Source organism: Oncorhynchus gorbuscha, linkage group LG02, assembly GCF_021184085.1.
Source record: "Oncorhynchus gorbuscha isolate QuinsamMale2020 ecotype Even-year linkage group LG02, OgorEven_v1.0, whole genome shotgun sequence".
Taxonomy (NCBI): domain Eukaryota; kingdom Metazoa; phylum Chordata; class Actinopteri; order Salmoniformes; family Salmonidae; genus Oncorhynchus; species Oncorhynchus gorbuscha.
Genome location: NC_060174.1, coordinates 23792803 through 23819022, shown reverse-complemented (window position 1 = coordinate 23819022; position 26220 = coordinate 23792803). Strand labels below are relative to the sequence as shown.

Below are 26220 nucleotides of genomic sequence, written 5' to 3'. Positions count from 1 at the left end.
TTGAGTTTATACAGGACCTCCCACCGTCACCTACCATCAACCAATCATGTCAATGCGGAGCTATATGGAGCCCTCTGCATTATTAGAACATTTGGGAGGCGCACGGCGATATGGTACGGAGCTCAATTTGGCCTCTGCCTCTCCAGAGGCTCCACAATTGTGTCACACCATCCATACAGGACTTCCGACCACATTTTCGGAACATGGGCACTTAATGTGCGTTGCAATTGAGGACACAACCAGAGTTCGGTGTGCAATCTTTCATTAGGGGGAGTTAGCAGTAAGTCAAGCATGCTTCGTATCAGACCGAGACAGTTGGGCACTGGAAAACCACTTCTCAAGTCGCTTAAAACCGGAAATGCAGGAATGATTGAAATTGTGACCATGCTTACCATTGCAGAATAACCACAGACATATAAGTGGAGTGAAGAGAAAACAAAATCACTGGACAGGGAAGACAGTATAGAACACTGAGCTCTGCTCTCATACATTATTTCCCGTCTGAAATAATAACACCCCAATAATTCACCCAGTCCATCTGTGAAACAGCCCAACAGCTACAGTAGCCAAAGTAAGCTTATATTACAGTGGGTATCATAAGTATTCCCCCCTTTGAAAACAGTTTTAACTATTTGAACCAAGACTTAAAAATAACTGATGTTGGCACAAGATGGAGGGAATGTTGCAGCATAACTAACGAAATTACAGTTAATTAAAGTGCACGCTTAATCCAGTATTATCTCATGTATATAATTTATTATACAAGAGACAAAATTCACAGATTCTACAGCACAACAACAAAGTCATGTCTTAAGTGTAAACTAATAATTACTTAATAATCCATGCTTTCTGGGAATGCTATAAAGTACAAAAGTTATGGGTGGAGCTAGAATGTTGGCTGTCAGAAGTATTACTCTGTCTGCATATTTCAAGACAAGAAAGACTCATCTTGAACAAACATATACTAAAAACTTGGAGATCAATCAATCTGCCATCATTAACACAATATAAAGCTCTAATTATTTATTGAAATAGCATGGGCGACCGATAAAAATAAATTGGTAGAATTTAAGGCCATGTGGCCATCAATAATGCAGGCACTAGGGATGGGGGTGTGATCATGTGGATCTGGGCAGATGAGATTGTTGTTTGTGTGCGTCTGTAAATTGATGTTCGTATGTGTATCTGGTGTGAATAATTTGTATTTAAAAAAGAAATATTGTAAAAAATAAAAAACGTATTCACCCCCTTGGATTTCTTTACATTTTATTGTGTTACAAAGTCCGAAGTCAATTATTTTATTCCATTTTGTTCCGTTTTTTTTTCTGTGAGCTCAATGCATTTATCTAGAGATAAATCAAATCAAGCCTGAACTGTGCAATGTAGGGAGTTGAAGTTTCCAACAGGCCAATATTCTACAAAGTTTAGTGCAGAAGATGTGGTTATTAACTACAATAACCATAATCCATTGCAGACCTACCTGTCCGTCTGTGTGGGGCAGACACGAAGAGAGAGAGAAGACAGAAGAACAAGTGATCGAGAGGGCTAGAGAGCAGTTGCTTCTTGAGGAAAATACATGATCTAAGTGATTTACAGTTGGAATTCAGTTGGTATTCATAAAAATATGCAAACTAATCACTAAAATAGTGATTTTGTCATATAGCATAGGCAGCAGCTCTATAGAGATGAGATGAAATAAAGTCATCAAATAGCAACAATGTAATACACACAACAACTGAAATATTTTATTAAAGTAATGTGAATCATCGGGCAAGTAATGTGAATAAAGGATGGTTGCATTAATGGGCTGTCACTACCATCGTGGGAGTGGGACTTTTATTAATGGTTTTATTCTGTATTACATTTACATTTACATTTAAGTCATTTAGCAGACGCTCTTATCCAGAGCGACTTACAAATTGGTGCAATCACCTTATGACATCCAGTGGGACAGTCACTTAACAATAGTGCATCTAAAACTTAGGGGGGGGTGGGGTGAGAGGGATTACTTAACCTATCCTAGGTATTCCTTAAAGAGGTGGGGTTTCAGGTGTCTCCGGAAGGTGGTGATTGACTCCGCTGTCCTGGCGTCGTGAGGGAGTTTGTTCCACCATTGGGGGGGCCAGGGCAGCGAACAGTTTTGACTGGGCTGAGCGGGAGCTGTACTTCCTCAGTGGTAGGGAGGCGAGCAGGCCAGAGGTGGATGAACGCAGTGCCCTTGTTTGGGTGTAGGGCCTGATCAGAGCCTGGAGGTACTGAGGTGCCGTTCCCCTCACAGCTCCGTAGGCAAGCACCATGGTCTTGTAGCGGATGCGAGCTTCAACTGGAAGCCAGTGGAGAGAACGGAGGAGCGGGGTGACGTGAGAGAACTTGGGAAGGTTGAACACTAGACGGGCTGCGGCGTTCTGGATGAGTTGTAGGGGTTTAATGGCACAGGCAGGGAGCCCAGCCAACAGCGAGTTGCAGTAATCCAGACGGGAGATGACAAGTGCCTGGATTAGGACCTGCGCCGCTTCCTGTGTGAGGCAGGGTCGTACTCTGCGGATGTTGTAGAGCATGAACCTACAGGAACGGGCCACCGCCTTGATGTTAGTTGAGAACGACAGGGTGTTGTCCAGGATCACGCCAAGGTTCTTGGCGCTCTGGGAGGAGGACACAATGGAGTTGTCAACCGTGATGGCGAGATCATGGAACGGGCAGTCCTTCCCCGGGAGGAAGAGCAGCTCCGTCTTGCCGAGGTTCAGCTTGAGGTGGTGATCCGTCATCCACACTGATATGTCTGCCAGACATGCAGAGATGCGATTCGCCACCTGGTCATCAGAAGGGGGAAAGGAGAAGATTAATTGTGTGTCGTCTGCATAGCAATGATAAGAGAGACCATGTGAGGTTATGACAGAGCCAAGTGACTTGGTGTATAGCGAGAATAGGAGAGGGCCAAGAACAGAGCCCTGGGGGACACCAGTGGTGAGAGCGCGTGGTGAGGAGACAGATTCTCGCCACGCCACCTGGTAGGAGCGACCTGTCAGGTAGGACGCAATCCAAGCGTGGCCGCGCCGGAGATGCCCAACTCGGAGAGGGTGGAGAGGAGGATCTGATGGTTCACAGTATCGAAGGCAGCCGATAGATCTAGAAGGATGAGAGCAGAGGAGAGAGAGTTAGCTTTAGCAGTGCGGAGCGCCTCTGTGATACAGAGGAGAGCAGTCTCAGTTGAATGACTAGTCTTGAAACCTGACTGATTTGGATCAAGAAGGTCATTCAGAGAGAGATAGCGGGAGAGCTGGCCAAGGACGGCACGTTCAAGAGTTTTGGAGAGAAAAGAAAGAAGGGATACTGGTCTGTAATTGTTGACATCGGAGGGATCGAGTGTAGGTTTTTTCAGAAGGGGTGCAACTCTCGCTCTCTTGAAGACGGAAGGGACGTAGCCAACGGTCAGGGATGAGTTGATGAGCGAGGTGAGGTAAGGGAGAAGGTCTCCGGAAATGGTCTGGAGAAGAGAGGAGGGGATAGGGTCAAGCGGGCAGGTTGTTGGGCGGCCGGCCGTCACAAGACGCGAGATTTCATCTGGAGAGAGAGGGGAGAAAGAGGTCAGAGCACAGGGTAGGGCAGTGTGAGCAGAACCAGCGGTGTCGTTTGACTTAGCAAACGAGGATCGGATGTCGTCGACCTTCTTTTCAAAATGGTTGACGAAGTCATCTGCAGAGAGGGAGGAGGGGGGAGGGGGCGGAGGATTCAGGAGGGAGGAGAAGGTGGCAAAGAGCTTCCTAGGGTTGGAGGCAGAAGCTTGGAATTTAGCGTGGTAGAAAGTGGCTTTAGCAGCAGAGACAGAGGAGGAAAATGTAGAGAGGAGGGAGTGAAAGGATGCCAGGTCCGCAGGGAGGCGAGTTTTCCTCCATTTCCGCTCGGCTGCCCGGAGCCCTGTTCTGTGAGCTCGCAATGAGTCATCGAGCCACGGAGCGGGAGGGGAGGACCGAGCCGGCCTGGAGGATAGGGGACATAGAGAGTCAAGGGATGCAGAGAGGGAGGAGAGGAGGGTTGAGGAGGCAGAATCAGGAGATAGGTGGGAGAAGGTTTGAGCGGAGGGAAGAGATGATAGGATGGAAGAGGAGAGAGTAGCGGGGAGAGAGAGCGAAGGTTGGGACGGCGCGATACCATCCGAGTAGGGGCAGTGTGGGAGGTGTTGGATGAGAGCGAGAGGGAAAAGGATACAAGGCAGTGGTCGGAGACTTGGAGGGGAGTTGCAATGAGGTTAGTGGAAGAACAGCATCTAGTAAAGATGAGGTCGAGCGTATTGCCTGCCTTGTGAGTAGGGGGGAAGGTGAGAGGGTGAGGTCAAAAGAGGAGAGGAGTGGAAAGAAGGAGGCAGAGAGGAAAGAGTCAAAGGTAGATGGGGAGGTTAAAGTCGCCCAGAACTGTGAGAGGTGAGCCGTCCTCAGGAAAGGAGCTTATCAAGGCATCAAGCTCATTGATGAACTCTCCGAGGGAACCTGGAGGGCGATAAATGATAAGGATGTTAAGCTTGAAAGGGCTAGTAACTGTGACAGCATGGAATTCAAAGGAGGCGATAGACAGATGGGTAAGGGGAGAAAGAGAGAATGACCACTTGGGAGAGATGAGGATCCCGGTGCCACCACCCCGCTGACCAGACGCTCTCGGGGTGTGCGAGAACACGTGGGCGGACGAAGAGAGAGCAGTAGGAGTAGCAGTGTTGTCTGTGGTGATCCATGTTTCCGTCAGGGCCAAGAAGTCGAGGGACTGGAGGGAGGCATGGGCTGAGATGAACTCTGCCTTGTTGACCGCAGATTGGCAGTTCCAGAGGCTACCGGAGACCTGGAACTCCACGTGGGTCGTGCGCGCTGGGACCACCAGAGTAGGGTGGCCGCGGCCACGCGGTGAGGAGCGTTTGTATGGTCTGTGCAGAGAGGAGAGAACAGGGATAAACCGACACATAGTTGACAGGCTACAGAAGAGGCTACGCTAATGCAAAGGAGATTGGAATGACAAGTGGACTACACGTCTCGAATGTTCAGAAAGTTAAGCTACGTAGCAAGAATCTTATTGACTAAAATGATTAAAATGATACAGTACTGCTGAAGTAGGCCAGCTGGCAGTGGGTGCGTTGTTGACACTACACTAATCAAGTCGTTCCGTTGAGTGTAATAGTTTCTGCAGTGTTGCTATTCGGGGGCTAGCAGGCTAGCTAGCAGTGTTGTTTACGTTACGTTGCGTTAAAAGAACGACAATAGATGGCTAGCGAACCTAGAAAATCGCTCTAGACTACACAATTATCTTTGATAATACATAATATCAAAGGGCTACCCAGACCGCTCTTTTACGCTGCTGCTAGTCTCTGTTTATTATCTATGCATGGTCACTTTAACTCTACCTACATGTACATATTACCTCAATTACCGGTGCCCCCGCACAACGACTCTGTACTGGTACCCCACTGTATATAGCCTCGCTATTGCTATTATTTTACTGCTACTGTTTAATTATTTGTTACTTTTATTTTCTATTTTCTTGTTTTGTTTTTCTTCTTAAAGCATTGCAGGCAGTCAATTCAAAGGCACTCCATCAATATAGCGATGTTGCGCCTCTGGGTTTAGAAACTCTGTGATTTAGTGTTGTGTGCATTGTGCTGCACGTACCGCCCCATTTGTTACATTTGAAGTGTGTGTGACCTGAGATAAAGAGGCAAAGCAAGAGGTTTACTCCGCCAAAAATCTGGCCACAAAAATAAGCCCACGAATTTAGTATTTGTTTTATGGAGGTCAATGAGAGTGTTGAATTTGGTCAACTAAAAATTTAATTGCTCATTTGCCACGTGAGACGTATTTGATTGAAAAGAAGTTCCATAATGGTTAGGTTGATACGAATGCGCTGATATAAGTGGACGCACCTGGCATTACGGCAACTTTGAAAAAAACTCCTTTATATCGGAGTTGTTTTTTTGTCCTGCAGTATTACTCTAGTGCCTTGCTAAATCATGTCCACCCCTATTATTTTACATTGTGGGAACATTGTCCTTGACTTATTCCACATTTTGTTTTGTTACAGCCTGAATTAATTAATTAATTAAAATTATCTTCAGTGATTGTTCCTGTGCTTAGCTCCATTCTGTTTCTTTTTTATCCTGAAAACCTCCCCAGTCCTTAATGATTACAAGCATACCCATAACATATTGCAGCCACCACTATGCTCGAAAATATGGAGAGTGCTACTCAGCAATGTGTTGTATTGGATTTGCCCCAAACATAACACTTTGTATTCAGGAAAAAAAGTGAATTGCTTTGCCACATTTTTTGCAGTATTACATTAGTGCCTTGTAGCAAACAGAATGCATGTTTTTGAATATTCTTATTCTGTACAGGCTTCCTTCCTTCAGTGAAGGAAGCCTGATTTAGCATGTATTTCTTGGTATGGCAAACTCCCCAAAAATGTTTTAGATGCATGCCAGAAAAGCCACTACACAACAATAAACAATAAATTAATTGCACCACAACGGTGACAAAATGTGCCCATGGAGTGAATACTTACCACTACTACACCTGGCTATCAGCGGAGCCTTGTCTGGCAGCGAATGTATTGCCTTTTTTTTTAAACAGATGATATGGCCGACTTGCTTCAACAAATTTGGTTTCTACTGACAATTGAGATGTACAAATTATGGCATAAGGGGACAATGAGCAAATAAAAGGCAAGCCATAATTTCGATTAATAAATTATTGAGCGAGCTAGGACGGACAGTCAATAAAACTATTCGTTCAGCACTTTTGAAATGTACAGCGACAGAATTCAGAACATGGGCCATTCTTACAGTATTCTCCCTGTACACCAAGTCATAACCGTAGGATAAGAAAAAGGGGGCATATCAGCAGACAATGAAGCTGTTACAATATTCGATGATTACATTTCTCTAAAACAGGCTATAGGATACATGTGCACAACCAAGTCAGAACAGTAGGCTAAATTATGAGGGAGAGAGGGACCAAATGATGAGGGTGAGGCACATGGGCTACTAACAGCTTACTACACAACATACTAGGAATGCACGATATATCGGTGAACTTATCGGAATCGGACAACATTAGCTAAAAATGCCAACATCGGTATTGGCCAGATGTCTAGTTTAACGCTGATGTGCAAAACCGATTTCAAAGCAGATGTGTATACCTATATAACGTAGGTACATGACATAATGACTCCAAGGAAAATATTGCGCTACACAGGCAACACAGCATTCCTAACCTGGCCCACAATGTCTGCTGTGTGGATCGAGCAGTCATTTGAAAGAGTAAGACATTTTCAGCGAGACAACTCAAAGGTGAAATCTATTAATGTCAAGATAATGGAATTCATTGCCCTTGACAATTAACCGTTCTCTGTCGTGGGTGACGTTGGCTTTCACCAGCTGGTCGAGCACCGGTACACACTACCAAGTCAAGTGCGCTATTTTTCAGATGTTGCCCTACCGGAGTAATAGCGTCAGTGATAGCATCACTGCTATTAGCTTCACAACATACTATGGAACGCTGTGTGGGTCTTTAAGTATCAAAAAAGATACACGTCAAATAACACTATTTGACGAGTAAAATTCCCCTATTTGATGAGTTAAATTAGCTTTTAATTTGAGACGTCAAATAACACAGTTCTATTATAGAATGTTGTGTGTTCTGAATTAGCATGTGCAAGCTAAGCACCACCACTACTATTAGCCAAAGCTGTACAAAAAAGTCTACAAACAAGCAAACACCAGCCACGAATGATGTGTTTACAATACCGCGTTGGTAATAAAGCATTATTTGTTTGACCACAACTTCTGGGGTAGCTAGCTTTAGCTTAGTACCTAGCTAGCACTAATACAACCAGCCTGAAAACAATGACCAGAAGAAACTGCAGTCGTTTTCGTTATTCTTAGCAATGATTTAGGAATCCTTGTGAGTAAGTATTAGCTTGGTAGCCACAGGTTGTTCTCCTATTGAAATTGAACTTCAGTTCATGAAAATAATCAGCTGGCCTGCTACTTCCCTGTTGCCTAAAGCTAACGTCATAGGCAGTCAGCTAGCTTCATCTGGCTAGTGATGCTCGACCGGACCGGGATATGTGTTATGTGCTAGCCACAATAAGGATTAGGCACAATAGTGGAATTTTGCCTTCAAAACAAAAGTACCTCTTTCCAAGTGATGGAGACGTTTACAATTGATGGAATCATGCCATATTTAGACTAGATCATGTTAAACAAGGTTGGAATGTGAAGCAATGAAATGGGGTATCAGTCTACTCAGTGACACCCACAGAACACAACTGAAAAGCTTTTACACAAACATTAGCGTTGTAGCTCTTAAAGTGCTTTGAGAGACTAGTCAAGGACCATATCACCTCCACACTACCTGACACCCTAGACCCACTCCAATTTGCTTACCGCCCCAATAGGTCCACACACGACGCAATCGCAACCACACTGCACACTGCCCTAACCCATCTGGACAAGAGGAATACCTAAGTGAGAATGCTGTTCATCGACTACAGCTCAGCATTTAACACCATAGTACCCTCCAAACTCGTCATCAAGGTTTCGACCCCACCCTGTGCAACTGGGTACTGGACTTCCTGACGGGCCGCCCCCAGGTGGTGAGGGTAGGTAACAATATCTCCACTCCGCTGATCCTCAACACTGGGGCCCCACAAGGGTGTGTTCTGAGCCCTCTCCTGTACTCCCTGTTCACCCACGACTGCGTGGCCATGCATGCCTCCAACTCAATCATCAAGTTTGCGGACGACACTACAGTGGTAGGCTTGATTTCCAACAATGACGAGACGGCCTACAGGGAGGAGGTGAGGGCCCTCGGAGTGTGGTGTCGGGAAAATAACCTCACACTCAACGTCAACAAAACAAAGGAGACGATTGTGGACTTCAGGAAACAGCAGAGGGAGCACCCCCCTATCCACATCGACGGGACAGTAGTGGAAAGGGTAGTAAGTTTTAAGCTCCTCTGCGTACACATCACGGACAAACTGAACTGGTCCACCCACACAGACAGCGTTGTGAAGAAGGCGCAGCAGCGCCTCTTCAACCTCAAGAGGCTGAAGAAATTTGGCTTGTCACCAAAAGCACTCACATACTTCTACAGATGCACAATCGAGAGCATTATGTCGGGCTGTATCAACGCCTGGTACGGCAACTGCTCCGCCCACAACCATAAGGCTACCCAGAGGGTAGTGAGGTCTGCACAACGCATTACCGGGGGCAAACTACCTGCTGTCCAGGACACCTACACCACCCGATGTCACAGGAAGGCCATAAAGATCATCAGGGACAACAACCATCCGAACCACTGCCTGTTCACCCCGTTATCATCCAGAAGGCGATGTCAGTACAGGTGCATCAAAGCAGGGACCGAGAGACTGAAAAACAGCTTCTATCTCAAGGCCATCAGACTGTTAAACAGCCACCACTAACATTGAGTGGCTGCTGCCAACATACCGACTCAACTCCAGCCACTTTAATAATGGAAATAATATTTATCCGTTATTTTATCAGGTAAGTTGACTGAGAACACATTCTCATTTGCAGCAACGACCTGGGGAATAGTTACAGGGGAGAGGAGGGGGATGAATGAGCCAATTGTAAACTGGGGATTATTAGGTGACCGTGATGGTTTGAGGGCCAGATTGGGAATTTAGCCAGGACACCGAGGTTAACACCCCTACTCTTACGATAAATGCCATGGGATCTTTAATGACCTCAGAGAGTCAGGACACCCGTTTAACGTCCCATCCGAAATACAGCACCCTACACAGGGCAGTGTCCCCAATCACTGCCCTGGGGCATTGGGATATATTTTTTAGACCAGAGGAAAGAGTGCCTCCTACTGGCCCTCCAACACCATTTCCAGCAGCATCTGGACTCCCATCCAGGAACTGACCAGGACCAACCCTGCTTAGCTTCAGAAGCTAACATCTGCTAACCATGTGTATGTGACAAATAAAAATTAATTCGGTTTAAAAATATATACAGTATATATCTGAGCAGTAGACGTCAGCTTTTTGACTGCAAAAATGATCTGGCCACTGTTCTATGGCAACTGAGTTAGGAAGGATGCATCTTTGTAGTGACTGGGTGTACACCATCCAATGTGTAATTAATAACTTTACCATGCTGAAAGGGATATTTTATTTGAATTTATTTTTTATTTTTTATTGAATATCCGAAAAATACAACATACTTGCAGTGAAGCTGCTCAACAACTACACCATACCAGTCATCCAACAACTACACCATACCAGTCATCCAACAGACTCCCATTCAGAGCGACACACAGAAGCATCCAGAGTCAATGCCCTGCACAAGGGCACATTGACAGATCTCCCACCAGGCCAAAAAACATGAACCCAAACCCTGCAAGATCCCCCCTCCCACAGCTCCCCAATAGCTAACTAGACAAACCAGTTAAGAACACATTCTTATATTCAATGACTGCCTAGGAACTGTGGGTTAACTTGTCCAGGGGCAGAACGACAGATTTTCACCTTGTCAGCTCAGGAGTTTAATCTTGCAACTGCACAGTTAACTAGTCCAACGCTCTAACCATTGCACTCCACGAGTAATCTGCCTGTTACGCGAATGCAGTAGAAGCCAAGGTAAATTGCTAGCTAGCATTAAACTTATCTTTTAAAAAACAATCAATCATAAGCACTAGTTATACTACTAATCCAGTTAAGCAGGCAATATTTTCCAGGTGAAATTGTGTCATTTCTCTTGCGTTCATTGCACGCAGAGTCAGGGTATATATAGGTTTATATAGGTATATACAAGTTTGGGCTGCCTGGCTCATTGCGAACTAATTTGCTAGAATTTTATATAATTATGACATAGATTGAAGGTTGTGCAATGTATCAAGAATATTTAGACTTAGGGATGCCACCCGTTAGATAAAATAACAAACGGTTCCGTATTTCACTGAAATAATAAACGTTTTGTTTTTGAAATGATAGTATCATATTAATGACCAAAGGCTCATATTTCTTTGTGTTATTATGTTATAATTAAGTCTGATTTGATAGAGCAGTCTGACTAAGCAGCAGCAGCCCCGTAATCATTCATTCAAACAGCACTATTGTGTGATTTGCCAGCAGCTCTTCAGCAGCTCTCACAGCACTGTTTATGACTTCAAGCCTATCAGCCTAATGGCTGGTGTAACCAATGTGAAATGGCTAGCTAGTTAGCTGGGTGTGCGCTAATACTGTTTCAAACGTCACTCGCTGCAAGGGGAATAACTTGGGTAACGATGGGTAACGATGCTTCGAGTGTGGCTGTTGTCGATGTGTTCCTGGTTCGAGCCCAGGGAGGGGCGAGGAAGGGGATGGAAGCTATACTGTTACACTGGTAATACTATAGTCCCTATAAGAACATCCAATAGTCAAAGGTATATGAAATACTAATGGTATAGAGAGAAATAGTCCTATAAATACTATATTAACTACAACCTAAAACCTCTTACCTTGGAATATTGAAGTCTCATGTTAAAAGGAACCACCAACTTTCATATGTTCTCATGTTCTGAGGAAGGAACTTAAACGTTAGCTTTTTTACATGGCACATATTTTACATGGCACATATATATATTTACATGGCATTACTTTCTTATCCAACACTTTGTTTTTGCATTATTTAAACCAAATTTAACATGTTTCATTATTTATGAGGCTAAATTGATTTTATTGATGTTTTATATTAAGTTAAAATAAGTGTTAATTCAGTATTGTTGTAATTGTCATTATTACAAATTAAAAATTTTAAAATGTAAATCGGCTGATTAATCGGTATTGCCTTTTTTGGTCCTCCAATAATTCGGTATCGGCATTGATAAATCATAATCGGTCGACCTCTAGTACAAAGATAAAGTAGTTATCCAAAAATCATGTTAAACACTACCATTGTACACATTGTGAGTCCATGCAATATATAATGCAAATGTTTTCTCCTGAAATGATTTTAGGCTTGCCATAACAAAGGGGTTGAATACTTATTGACTCAAGACATTTCAGCTTTTCCTTTTTAATTATTTTTTTTTAAATCCACTTTGACATTATGGGGTATTGTGTGTAGTGACAAAAAAATCAAATTTTAATCATTTTAAAAATCAGGCTGGAACACAACAACATTTTGAAAAAGTCAAGGGGTGTGAATACTTTCTGAAGGCACTGTATGATACCCACCGTAGATTGAAAAACTGAAATAAAACTCTAACAATCCAGAGAGGTGTTGGTGATTCAGAGGTGTAGTGTGGTCTTCCCCCGTGTCACTCGTCCCCCCTCTCTACCAGGGTATCCAGCTGGTGTCATGGGTGTTTAGACACAAGGGCATATGTGGGAGTGCACGCTCTACTGTGGAGAATGTTGCTGACAAGATGCCAGTATGGCATTCCCTTTAACACCTCCATCCTTAGAGTCACACTTGAAAAATAAAAAAGGTCATATTTCAATCAGCAAGTAATGAAATAGGCGAGAAACAGGCACATTGCTCAAAGTGAAACTCAGACAGGATAATTTCATATACCCCTGTTTAACCCCAGGAAAACGTGAAAGCACTTTCAGATCAATCTTTAGCAGGCCCTGTAGTCTGTGAGGAACTACTCATATAAGGAGCTGAAACTGAAACCCAGGCAGTGAGTGGCAGACGGACCCTCTTGTGTTTCATTAGACAGAGAATTCCACTGTACGGAATGTTAGAAACCACTGTTTTACAGTTCTATTCCCAGAGCAATTTTTTCCCACAAGAGTGGCTGTTTTAAACGTCATATTCCAGAATACAATGCGTCAATCTTCAGAATACAATGTTTCTCATGGTTTTAGGCCTATATCATCAAAGTGCTAGAACAATCTTTATGAACCAATGTGACTAACTGCCCCATGCCAAAAGATATCAGACAGATTCAAATACAGTGCCTTCATAAAGTATTCATACCCTTTGAATTATTCCACATTTTGTTGTGTTAAATTGTTTATGCACAAAACACTTCTAGAAATGTTTGCAAATGTATTGAAACTTAAATACAGAAATCTAATTTACATAAGCATTCACACCCTTGAGTCAATACAAGTTTGAATCATCTTTGGTAGGGATTTCAGCTGTGAGTCTTTCTGGGTAAGTCTCTAAGAGCTTTGCACATGTGGATTGGACCATATTTGCACATATATTTTTTTTTATTATTCAAGGTCTATCAAGTTGGTTGTTGATAATTGCTTGACAACCATTTTCAAGTCTTGCCATAGATTTTCAAAACGATGTAAGTCAAAACTGTAACTAGGCCACTCAGGAACATTCAATGTCATCTTGGTATGCATCTCCAGTGTATATTTTGCCTTGTGTTTTAGGTTATCGTCCTGCTGAGAGGTGAATTTGTCTCCCAGTGTCTGTTAGAAAGCAAACTGAACCAGGTATTCCTCTAGGACTTTGCCTGTGCATAGTTATGTTCTGTTCATTTTTATATATATTTTTTTTAAACTCCCTAGTCCTTGCCTATGACAAGCATATTCAAAGTCTGCGTTTTTATATTTACACGGCATGGCCGAGTAATTAGGGCCGATTTCACGTTTTCAGAACAATCGGTAATCACCATTTTGGACACCGATTACAATCCACGAGGAGACTGCGTTGCAGGCTGACGACTTGTTACGCGAGTGCAGCAAGGAGCCAAGGTAAGTTGCTAGCTAGCATTAAACTTATCTTATAAAAAACAATCAATCTTAACATAATCACCAGTTAACTACACATGGTTGATGACATTACTCGTTTAACTAGCTTGTCCTGCGTTGCATATAATCAATACGGTGCCTGTTAATTTATCATCTAATCAAAGCCTACTTCGCCACAATCCTGTCTCTGAGCTCCACGGACATTTCTGTCACGACTTCCGCCGAAGTTGGCTCCCCTGCCTGTTCGGGCGGTGCTCGGCGGTCGTCGTCACCGTCCTACTAGCCGCTACCGATCCCTTTTTCGTTTGTCTGTTGGTTTTGTCTTATTAGTTTCACCTGTGTGTATGTTGGCGTGACCGTTTTTTGCCGGAGAATAAATTACGATTTACCGAACCCTGCTCTCTGCGCCTGACTCCAACCCACCACTCCTTGTAGGCTGTGACAATTTCCTTCAAACTCATGGCTTAGTTTTTAGCTCTGACACGCACTGTCAACTGTGGGACCGTATATAGGCAGGTGTTTGCCTTTCCAAATTATGTCCAATCAATTGAATTTACCACAGGTGGACTCCATTCAAGTTGTAGAAATATCTCAAGGATGATCAATGGAAACAGGATGCACCTGAGCTCAATTTCGAATTATATAACAAAAGGGTCTGATGACATATGTAAATAAGGCATCTCTTGTTGTTTTTATACATTTGCAAACATTTCTAAAAACCTGTTTTCGCTTTGTCATCATGGGGTATTGTGCGTAGATTGATGAGGATTTTTTTATTTAATCAATTTTAGAATAAGGCTGCAATGTAGCAAAAAGTGGAAAAATGGAATAGGTGTGAATTTTTACCAATTGCACTAGAGTTCAACTGATTATGATTTTTCAAAGCCGATGCCGATACCGATACCGATTTATATATATATATATTTATTGTAATTGTTGTAATTGTCAATATTACAAATATATATTGAATGAACACATTTCTATAAAGTTAATATAATACATAAATAAAAATACATTTAGTCTCAAATAAATAATGCAAAAACACAGTGTTGGAGAAGAAAGTAAAAGTGCAATATGTGCCATGTAAAAAAGCTAACGTTTAAGTTGCATATGAAAGCTGGTGGTTCCTTTTAACATGAGTTTACAATATTCCCAGTTAAGAAGTTTTAGGTTGTAGTTATTATAGGAATTATAGGGCTATTTCTCTCTATACCATTTGTATTTCATATACCTTTGACTATTGGATGTTCTTATAGGCACTATAGTATTGCCAGCCTAATCTCGGGAGTTGATAGCCTTGGAGTCATAAACAGCGCTGTGCTTCAAGCATTGAGAAGAGCTGCTGGCAAACGCAGGAAAGTGCTGTCAGACTGCTCTATCAAATATCAAATCATAGACTTAATTATAATATAATAAACACACAGAAATACGAGCCTTAGGTCATTAATATGGTCAAATCCGGAAACTATAATTTTGAAAACAAACCGTTTATTTTTTCAGTGAAATACGGAACCTTTCTATATTTCATCGAACGGGTGGCATCCATAAGTCTAAATATTGCTGTTACATTGCATAACCTTCAATGTTATGTCATAATTATGTAAAATTCTGGCAAATTAATTACGGTTTTTGTTAGGAAGAAATGGTCTTCAGACAGTTCGCAACAAGCCAGGCAGCCCAAACTGCTGCATATACCCTGACTCTGCTTACACTGAACACAAGAGAAGTGACACAATTTCCCTAGTTAATATGGCCTGCTAACATTCATTTATTTTAACTAAATATGCAGGTTTAAAAATATATACTTGTCACGCCCTGACCATAGAGAGCCCTTAGTTCTCTATTGGACAGTAGGTCAGGGCGTGACTAAGGGGTGATCTAGTATAGATATTTCTATGTGGGTGCTATTATGGTTCCCAATTAGAGGCAGGTGTTTATCGTTGCCTCTGATTGAGGATCAAATTTAGGTAGGTTGTTTCCCCACCTGCATTTTTGGGATATTATTTTGTGTTTTGTGCATGTGCACCACATTGTCATTTTTTGTTGTTAGTTTATTTGATTTATTGTTTTGTTTTGGCTAAGTTTCACTTTATAATAAATATGTGGAACTCAACATCCGCTGAGCCCTGGTCTGTCTTTCCTCACCTTCGTGACAGAAGATCCCACCATAACAGGACTAAGCAGTGTGCCCAGAAGGAGAAGGGATCCTGGACTTGGGACGAGGTCTTGGATGGGAAGGTATCCTGGACTTGGGAGGAGATCTTGGATGGAAAAGGATCCTGGTCTTGGAAGAACATCATTGCAGGACAGGATAGCCTTCCTTGGCAGCGGACGCAAGGAGAAGGGAGGACAGTGACGATGTCGGTGTTCGCAGCCACAAAGAAGACGTTTTTTGGGGGGTGGGCACAAGGGGTGGTCGGCAGAGCCAAGGAGTGAACCAGAGCCAGTCTGGGAGAAGAGGGATAAACTGGAGGAGAGTGAACGGAGAGTCAGAGACCGTCAGTGAGTGGATGGAGATATTGGAGGAGAGAGAACGGAGAGAGTTGTTGAGTTGGTGGAAGATGCACGCATTTGCCCTAAGGAGCATGTTATCAGTTTAATGCCACCTGAGTCAGCTCTCCGTACTCATCCTAAGGAGTGTGCTATCAGTCTGGTAAAAATCTGTGCCGGCTCCACGTACCAGGTCTCCGTACGCCTTCCCAGCCCTGTACGTCCTGTGCCAGCTCTCCAAACTCTCCTTGAGGAGCGTGTCATTTGTCCGGTACCAATACTTGTGTGTTGATTTTAAGAAAGGCATTGATGTTTATGGTTAGGTACATTGGTGCTTTTTTCGCAAATGCGCTTGTTAAATAATCACCCGTTTGGCGAAGCAGGCTTTGATTCGATGATAAATTAACAGGCACCGCTGTTTTTTATAAGATAAGTTTAGCTAGCACCTTACCATGGCTCCTTGCTGCACTCGCGTAACAGATGTTCAGCCTGCCACGCATTCTCCTTGTGGAGTGCAATGTAATCGGCCATAATCGTCATCCAAAAATGCAGATTACCGATTGCTATGAAAACTTGAAATCGGCCCTAATTAATCGGCCATGCCGATTAATCGGTCGACCTCTAAACTGCTCTGTACTTATTGACTCAGCTTTTCCTTTTTAATAAATAATAAATAGATTTGACATTATGGAGTATTGTGTGTAGGGCAGCGACACAATAATATAATCAATTTTAAATTCATACAACTAAAAAAAAGTCAAGGGGTGTGAATACTTTCTGTAGGCACTATATCTAGGCTAAAAGTGATGATTTGCAATACAATCCTGATTTCTTACAGACATTAAGGCCTAGCCCTGGGACAAGACCCAAGTGCAGAATTTTTTTTTTTTTTTATACCTTTATTTCACTAGGCAAATCAGTTAAGAACACATTCTGATTTTCAATGACGGCCTAGGAACAGTGGGTTAAGTGCCTGTTCAGGGGCAGAGCAACAGATTTGTACCTTGTCAGGGGATTTGGGTATTTGAACTTGCAACCTTTCGATTACTAGTCCAATGCTCTAACCACTAGGCATACAGATGAGCCACATACAGAGCTAAGAGGGAGAACATGAAACATGCATGTAATGCAAGACAGACTGCGAGTCCAACTGTGTGTGTGTGTGTGTGTGTGTGTGTGTGTGTGTGTGTGTGTGTGTGTGTGTGTGTGTGTGTGTGTGTGTGTGTGTGTGTGTGTGTGTGTGTGTGTGTGTGTGTGTGTGTGTGTGTGTGTGTGTGTGTGTGTGTGTGTGTGTGTGTGTGTGTGTGATCTGTAATGCATGCTGTGGGAAACATATGTTGGGAATTCCACTACTCCAATTCTTAACAACAAACTCAAAGCTACATAATGTAATCAGACATTCTGAGTTAAAAGCAATAAAACATCCAAAACAATAACATGTAGCATGTACTGCAGGCTAGCTCCCAGGCCTTGGCATGTTTTACCAATCACAAACTCTTGGAGAAGTCACACCGAAGTCTGTCTCACAACCATTTAGATGTTGTATGGTGAGACAACTACAGTGTCATGGGTATGTATGTGAATGACTACTGCTACTGTAGCCAATTGGGTATAAACATCTTATCTAAACAAATAGATTGTTTAAAATAAAAAAAACATGTATTATGTTTATCGCAATGCTAATGTTGTAGTCTAGTAATAAATGTTACATTAACATCACATCTGAATCAATGTGTCTGTGTGTTTCAGACCACATTCCCGAGCCCCTAACCTTACAGAAGAAATAGTCCCCTAACAACATATAGCTATTGTACTTTGGTCATCTGCATTTTTACAAAAGTAATACAATCTTAAATGGTGAGACACCTGTATAGTGAAAAGGTAACAGGCCGGATTTTGTATTGAACGAGTTCTATAAAAACTACATGAGATAACATCAGATAACATCAGATAACATCAGAATTACATGTAGGCTAAAGCCACTTTCTACCACGCTAAATTCCAAGCTTCTGCCTCTAACCCTAGGAAGCTCTTTGCCACCTTCTCCTCCCTCCTGAATCCTCCGCCCCCTCCCCCCTCCTCCCTCTCTGCAGATGACTTCGTCAACCATTTTGAAAAGAAGGTCGACGACATCCGATCCTCGTTTGCTAAGTCAAACGACACCGCTGGTTCTGCTCACACTGCCCTACCCTATGCTCTGACCTCTTTCTCCCCTCTCTCTCCAGATGAAATCTCGCGTCTTGTGACGGCCGGCCGCCCAACAACCTGCCCGCTTGACCCTATCCCCTCCTCTCTTCTCCAGACCATTTCCGGAGACCTTCTCCCTTACCTCACCTCGCTCATCAACTCATCCCTGACCGTTGGCTACGTCCCTTCCGTCTTCAAGAGAGCGAGAGTTGCACCCCTTCTGAAAAAACCTACACTCGATCCCTCCGATGTCAACAATTACAGACCAGTATCCCTTCTTTCTTTTCTCTCCAAAACTCTTGAACGTGCCGTCCTTGGCCAGCTCTCCCGCTATCTCTCTCTGAATGACCTTCTTGATCCAAATCAGTCAGGTTTCAAGACTAGTCATTCAACTGAGACTGCTCTCCTCTGTATCACGGAGGCGCTCCGCACTGCTAAAGCTAACTCTCTCTCCTCTGCTCTCATCCTTCTAGATCTATCGGCTGCCTTCGATACTGTGAACCATCAGATCCTCCTCTCCACCCTCTCCGAGTTGGGCATCTCCGGCGCGGCCCACGCTTGATTGCGTCCTACCTGACAGGTCGCTCCTACCAGGTGGCGTGGCGAGAATCTGTCTCCTCACCACGCGCTCTCACCACTGGTGTCCCCCAGGGCTCTGTTCTTGGCCCTCTCCTATTCTCGCTATACACCAAGTCACTTGGCTCTGTCATAACCTCACATGGTCTCTCTTATCATTGCTATGCAGACGACACACAATTAATCTTCTCCTTTCCCCCTTCTGATGACCAGGTGGCGAATCGCATCTCTGCATGTCTGGCAGACATATCAGTGTGGATGACGGATCACCACCTCAAGCTGAACCTCGGCAAGACGGAGCTGCTCTTCCTCCCGGGAAGGACTGCCCGTTCCATGATCTCGCCATCACGGTTGACAACTCCACTGTGTCCTCCTCCCAGAGCGCCAAGAACCTTGGTGTGATCCTGGACAACACCCTGTCGTTCTCAACTAACATCAAGGCGGTGGCCCGTTCCTGTAGGTTCATGCTCTACAACATCCGCAGAGTACGACCCTGCCTCACACAGGAAGCGGCGCAGGTCCTAATCCAGGCACTTGTCATCTCCCGTCTGGATTACTGCAACTCGCTGTTGGCTGGGCTCCCTGCCTGTGCCATTAAACCCCTTCAACTCATCCAGAACGCCGCAGCCCGTCTGGTGTTCAACCTTCCCAAGTTCTCTCACGTCACCCCGCTCCTCCGTTCTCTCCACTGGCTTCCAGTTGAAGCTCGCATCCGCTACAAGACCATGGTGCTTGCCTACGGAGCTGTGAGGGGAACGGCACCTCAGTACCTCCAGGCTCTGATCAGGCCCTACACCCAAACAAGGGCACTGCGTTCATCCACCTCTGGCCTGCTCGCCTCCCTACCACTGAGGAAGTACAGCTCCCGCTCAGCCCAGTCAAAACTGTTCGCTGCCCTGGCCCCCCAATGGTGGAACAAACTCCCTCACGACGCCAGGACAGCGGAGTCAATCACCACCTTCCGGAGACACCTGAAACCCCACCTCTTTAAGGAATACCTAGGATAGGTTAAGTAATCCCTCTCACCCCACCCCCCCTAAGTTTTAGATGCACTATTGTTAAGTGACTGTCCCACTGGATGTCATAAGGTGAATGCACCAATTTGTAAGTCGCTCTGGATAAGAGCGTCTGCTAAATGACTTAAATGTAATGTAATGTAAATGCTAATTACGTCATGGAAACCATGCATTGTATTAATATTGCAGGGGATAACTTTAAGGAGGTCATTCTATTCCGTTTGGTAATAAATGTGTCCGTTTTACTGGCACAATAGTGGAGTGCAACCCCCCACGTCTTTTTGGTGGACACTCATTTACCATTTATGTCTGATCCGAATTTAGGAGGGGATGCATGGGACAGGGTTGTACCGGTGTGTGCCACAATTATTTACCACGGACATAGCTTCGATTTGTTGGATTCTAAGCAGCAAGGCCACCTCGGGGTCACTACGACAACGTTCTTAACACTTTTACATTGGTGCAATCATGAGGCTAGACGCAATTAACCGGCTATAATCTGCCATCTCTAATATGGGGGAAAAAACATTGTATCTCGTGCAAAAGAGACCGAAATAATTGTTTCAAAATAGTTTACAGAAAACAGTTTGTTCACATTTCCCAAATGCTACTGTCCTTTTACTCAACTCGTGCTACAGCCTAAAATGTATCTTACCTCGAATTTAGCGGGTGTTTAAAGCGTGCGTTCCTCTTTCCGAAGCATTCCCCTCTCCATTCACAAGTTATCAGAACACAAACCACAACCTTTTCGTGCCATCTATACTCATTGATCTGCAGAGAGAAGTCCAGATCCCTTGGGCATCTAATTTTCATATAAAGTCCCTCTTCTTCTCAGCATAATGAATGGCCGCTACTTCTAAATGCAGTAGGGCTACTAGATAGTTCCCAGAGCGCCCACTTGTTGATCACGCTTAAAACTCTATTCTCAGTTCACCAGAAGACTAGTATTCTGCCAGCATCACAAACAATGACGTGACTATCATATGGTAATTTTGAAACCTTCAAAATAAAAGCCCGCATTTCAAAACACTGCAATGTGGATAATGCATTCATAATAAACTGAACAAAAATACAAACGTTGGTCCCATGTTTCATGAGCTGAAATAAAAGATCCCAGAAATGTTCCATACACACAAAAAACATATTTCTCAGAAATGTGTTTACATCCCTGTTAGTGAGCATTTCTCCTTAGCCAAGATAATCCATCCACTTGACAGGTGTGGCATATCAAGAAGTTGATTTAACAGCATCATCATTAAACAGGTGCAGCTCGTGCCTCTGGAAAATAAAAGGCCACTCTAAAATGTGCAGTTTTGTTACACAACACAATGCCACAGATGCCTAATGTTTTGAGAGAGCATTCAGTTGGCATACTGACTGCTGGAATGTCCACCAGAGTTGTTGCCTTACAATTAAATGTTATTTTCTCTACCATCAGCAATGTCGTTTTAGAGAATACGTCCAACCGGCCTCACAACCGCAGACCATGCCAGCCCAGGACCTCTACACCTGGCTTCTTCACCTGCTGGATGGTCTGAGATGAGCCATCCAGACAGCTGATGAAACTGCGGTTTGCTGATATCAACATTGTGAACAGAGTGCCCAATGGTGAGGGTGGGGTTACGGTATGGACAGGCATAAGCAACGGACAACAAACATAATTGCATCAATGGCAATTTGAATGTACAGAGATACCGTGACGAGATCCTGAGGCCCATTGTTGTGCCATTCATCTGCCACCATCATCTTATGTTTCAGCATGATAATGCATTGCCCCATGTTGCAAGGATCTGGAAGCTGAAGATGCCCCAGTTCTTCTATGGCCTGCATACTCACCAGACATGTCACCCATTGAGTATGTTTGGGATGCTCTGGATCGTTGTGTACGATAACGTGTTCCAGTTCCCGCCAATATCCAGTAACTTCGCACAGCTATTGAAAAGGTGAAGGACAACATTCCACAGGCCACAATCAACAGCTTGATCAACTCTATGCGAAGCAGATGTGTCGTGCTGCGTGAGGCAAATGGTGAACACACCAGATACTGACTGGTTTTCTGATCCATGCCCTTGCCTTAAAAAATGGTATCTGTGACCAACAGATGCATATCTGCAGTCAGGTGAAATCCATAGATTAGGGCCTAATATGTTTATTTAAATAGACTGATTTCCTTACATTAACTGTAACTCAGTAAAATCTTTTAAATTGTTGAATGTTTCGTTTATATTTTAGTTCAGTGTATATTGCATTTTAATCAATGGCCCCTTTTTATTGTTCCAACAAGAAAATGCAATGTAATTTATGAAAACAAATATGTAACATAAAAATAGAATTAAAAAATAGCTACTTAAATATGATCCCCAATTAGAGACAATGATTACCAGTTGCCTCTAATTGGGAATCATACAAACACCAACATAGAAAATATGAACTAGAACACAACATAGAAATTATAAACTACAATACCCCCTAGTCACACCCTAATCCACTAAGTTAAGGAGGTGGACTGTTTAATAGATATATGCATTTAGTCCTGCGTGTTATATTAATTTCAAACAACACATTAATATACTGTTGTTGTGTTGAATATCAGTTGGAAAGACAAAACCCCTTTTGTTGCTTTCTTTGTTTGCTCCCAGTGTGAAATAAAACTCCATTCCATCCTAAACTTTCATGTATTCTTGCCTTGCCCTAATGGAGGTGCCAAATATTGATTATTAGCAGTTGATTAGTCTACAAGACAACTCCTTCAAAGACACAATGTAACAATGATGGACTGGCAGGCCTGTTACTGACCTAGATTAACTTCATGGTGATAGTAATGGCTTCACCTTCACACATTTACATCAGCCCAAGGCCAGCCTTGACAAAAATGCATCAGGTCAATCTCTTGGCCTGGTAAATAAAATATTTTTTTAGGTTTATATCACCCCAATAATGCATAGCCTTCTAACACTTTCATAAAATCCAGCTCGGTCGCAATTAATCCAAAAGGTTTGCCTCTTGGACTTTGTCTTACATGTCCCTTCTTACTTACTTACTCTCTAAAGTAGTCTTATTAGCAGTCCTACTTTGTCACAATAGCATTTTTATTTGAGTTATTAGAGAGATAATTACTTTGTAATACATTTTTTGAATCTACAAAAAATGGCTGGTAATAGTCATTACATGTAATTTGTAAACGTAAAATGTAAATTAATTCGATTTTTGTTTTGATAGAAAAAAGGTTTGGCTTGAGTGTGTATTGATTTCAGGACCATGGATAGTACCAGGTTATTTGTACGACATGGTTATTTAACGCTGAATATGTATGGCATGGTCCTCCTCCAAAACTATCCATATTTGGTTAGTATCGACCCTACTGAGTATTTTCAACCCCATATTAGCTGAGACAGGCAGAAAAGTTTTCTCTAGAAGCCAATATGTATCCAATGTACACTTTGTTACAGCAGATTGCATTGTGGGCTATGGAGGGGGCGGAGCAAAAAGCCAGCAGCAGGCCATGCGACACAGTCCCCCTCAAAAACGAAACATGTTTGGTTAGTGAAGACTCAACTGAGTATTTCCCACCACTGTTTATATAAGACAGGTAGTAACCTGTTTTTTTTCATCTACAACCCAATAAGTATCCCAGATACAATGCATTGCATTGCAGTGAATGGAGTGGATGGAGTAAGGAGTCACCAGCACAGTATTAAACCCATTGCCCAGCAATGTTTTGCAGATTCTATTGGGTAATTCCAAAAACATATATTTGTACTTTATTACAAGTGTATTTCTTTAAATATAGTTTACACAATAGCTTTCAACATACCAGTATTTGTGTAAACTTTCAAAAGAAATGCTGATTTAAATAATACAATGTGAAAAATAAAATACATCAAATACACTCATTATCCATTTATTGCTTGAAAGGCGGTTGCAATGCTGTGATAAACAGTTGTGCTGCACTAGATGGCTAAACAAATCAATAATCCCAAAGTTTAGCATGTCTTTCCCTGGGGACTTTATTTTGAAAAATGTGTATCTGCGATCCTGCTAACTATTACAGGATAATATATTCTGCTGCTAGGAGAACGGTAATCACAAGACGGCATGCATCAGAGGGCGGTTATACCATCTCTAGGGAGGCGAGGTTTAGTTGGAACTATGTTCCATTGTCTTCTCTCACCAGTCCAACGAGCTGTCACTCAGTCATCCTTATAAAATATAGGTTAGTGCCACCAGAGATCCTTGGGACATCCCTACCCAACATCCTAACCCTAACCTTAACTATTTGAAATGTAAACTTCAGTAGGGTGATGTCAGAGTTATAAAATAGGGTGGGTTTTGGCATTGTTTCGGGTTTCAATTCACGTTTTTAAAATGCACCAATTATAGGTGATGAAACAACTGCATATAGAGTTCAACTTGTCATTTTCACATCATTGCATAAGACTGTACAGTATGCTCTGAAACCATGGAGTATTATGTGTGAAGGGTAAACACAGTACATTTATTAGGCAATAATGAATGTACTTCATGTAAGTAAGGTGGACTTCTAGAGGATATGTGAAGGGACATGGTTTATTAATGTCTCTAACTTATAAATGCATAAGCTTAGACTGCACTGTGATTGGCATGGCAATCATGCATTGCTTTGCATAACCAATAGCATGTAATGCCATCGCACTGTACCTGTTAACGTAGTTTATTTTGCCTCAGCTACTGTACAAAGTGTCATTAAGGGTGGATATTGGTAAAGACAAAACATAGGTGAGAAACTCATCAACTCCAACTTTAATGGTTTTTCATCAATTCTATTTAATGCACAATAGATCTAGTAGCAGGTCCAAGAATGGGGCCTTTAATTAGCAGCTTACGTGCAAGCTGCCCAATAGCACTTTGGTCCTTACTCCTGGAACGGGAGAGGGGGTAAACAGAGGGTTAGCTGCTCCCAAGCTGAAAAAACATTGTGTACGTGTACGTATACGCACACACACACGTACGCACGCACACGCACACATGCACGCACGCACGCACGCACACACACACACGCACACACACACACACACACACACGCACGCACGCACGCACGCACGCACACACACACACACACACACACACACACACACACACACACACACACACACACACACACACACACACACACACACACAGGAGAGGCAGTGTGAGTGCTTTGTGGTCATGCTGAGAATACGCCACAGTTTTATGTCCTCATGAAGTGTGGCAGTCTGTCAGAAAACAGGTGATTGAGGCCTGCTCTCACTGGCCCCCTCTATTTGGTCACCTTTGAGAGATAACTGTTCACGTGAACTGTCCTCGGCCCCAGCAGACCGTATAGTCATTTCAAGCACAGCCGGGGTGCCACAAGACATAGCCATAATAAACATATTATAACCATTAGTAGATGGGTTTTGTGAGTTAGAAGAATTTAGTTCAGCTAAGATCTGTTTATATCACCACCCAGGACCACCTGGCTGGAAGTGGATCATGCATCCTCAATGCTTTAGCAGATAATAAATATTACAACTGGAAACCTGTGTGGGACTGTGCTGTGTAGTCAGTGCATGCATGTGTGAGTGAGGCACCCAGTGTGGGTAGGGTACAGCTCCTTATTCGTATTTGGGGTAACAATATGGTCGAGACAGTGTTAGGTTTTATAGGGAGCAATGGACATTGCATACTAGGGATGAAGGCCTTGCATACTAGGGATGAAGAAGAGAGTGTGAGAGTCGGAGTGGGTGTCATGCAGGTGAAAGAGGACCCAAAAGCGACTTGGCGAAAACAGAGTCTTTAATCCAGTAAAGTAAATACAAACAAAAAACACAACTTTCACTCGAAATGACGAGGACAAACTGGAGACTCGATCTTGAACAGCAGGTGAACAGCAGGTTGCCTCGGGAAGGCACTTGAACCAGACAGACTCAGACACCTGCTCACCACGCAGCATCTGAGGAAAACACGACACGACAGGGCGATACACAAACACAGCACGGTGAATTCTAGACAAGGAACCGACAGGACAGGAACGGAACACAAAGGAAGAAATAGGGACTCTAATCAGGGGAAAGGATCGGGAACAGGTGTGGGAAGACTAAATGATTGATTAGGGGAATAGGAACAGCTGGGAGCAGGAACGGAACGATAGAGAGAAGAGAGAGCGAGAGAGTGAGAGAGGGAGGGGGAGAGAGAGGGATAGAAAGAGGGAAAGAACCTAATAAGACCAGCAGAGGGAAACGAATAGAATGGG

The 26220-nt window shown here is 43.2% G+C and overlaps 1 protein-coding gene across 8 annotated transcripts in view; it reads right to left on the bottom strand.

The window, feature by feature from the left end:
* Positions 1 to 20873, bottom strand: part of LOC123999463 (A-kinase anchor protein 13-like) — a 173909-nt gene extending 153036 nt beyond the window's left edge. For all 8 annotated transcript variants that reach the window (XM_046305293.1, XM_046305312.1, XM_046305319.1 and 5 more), the window contains exon 1: positions 20623 to 20873. The gene's annotated coding sequence lies outside the window, so the exon portion shown is untranslated. The remainder of the gene's footprint in view (positions 1 to 20622) is intronic.
* Positions 20874 to 26220: the final 5347 nt, after the last annotated feature.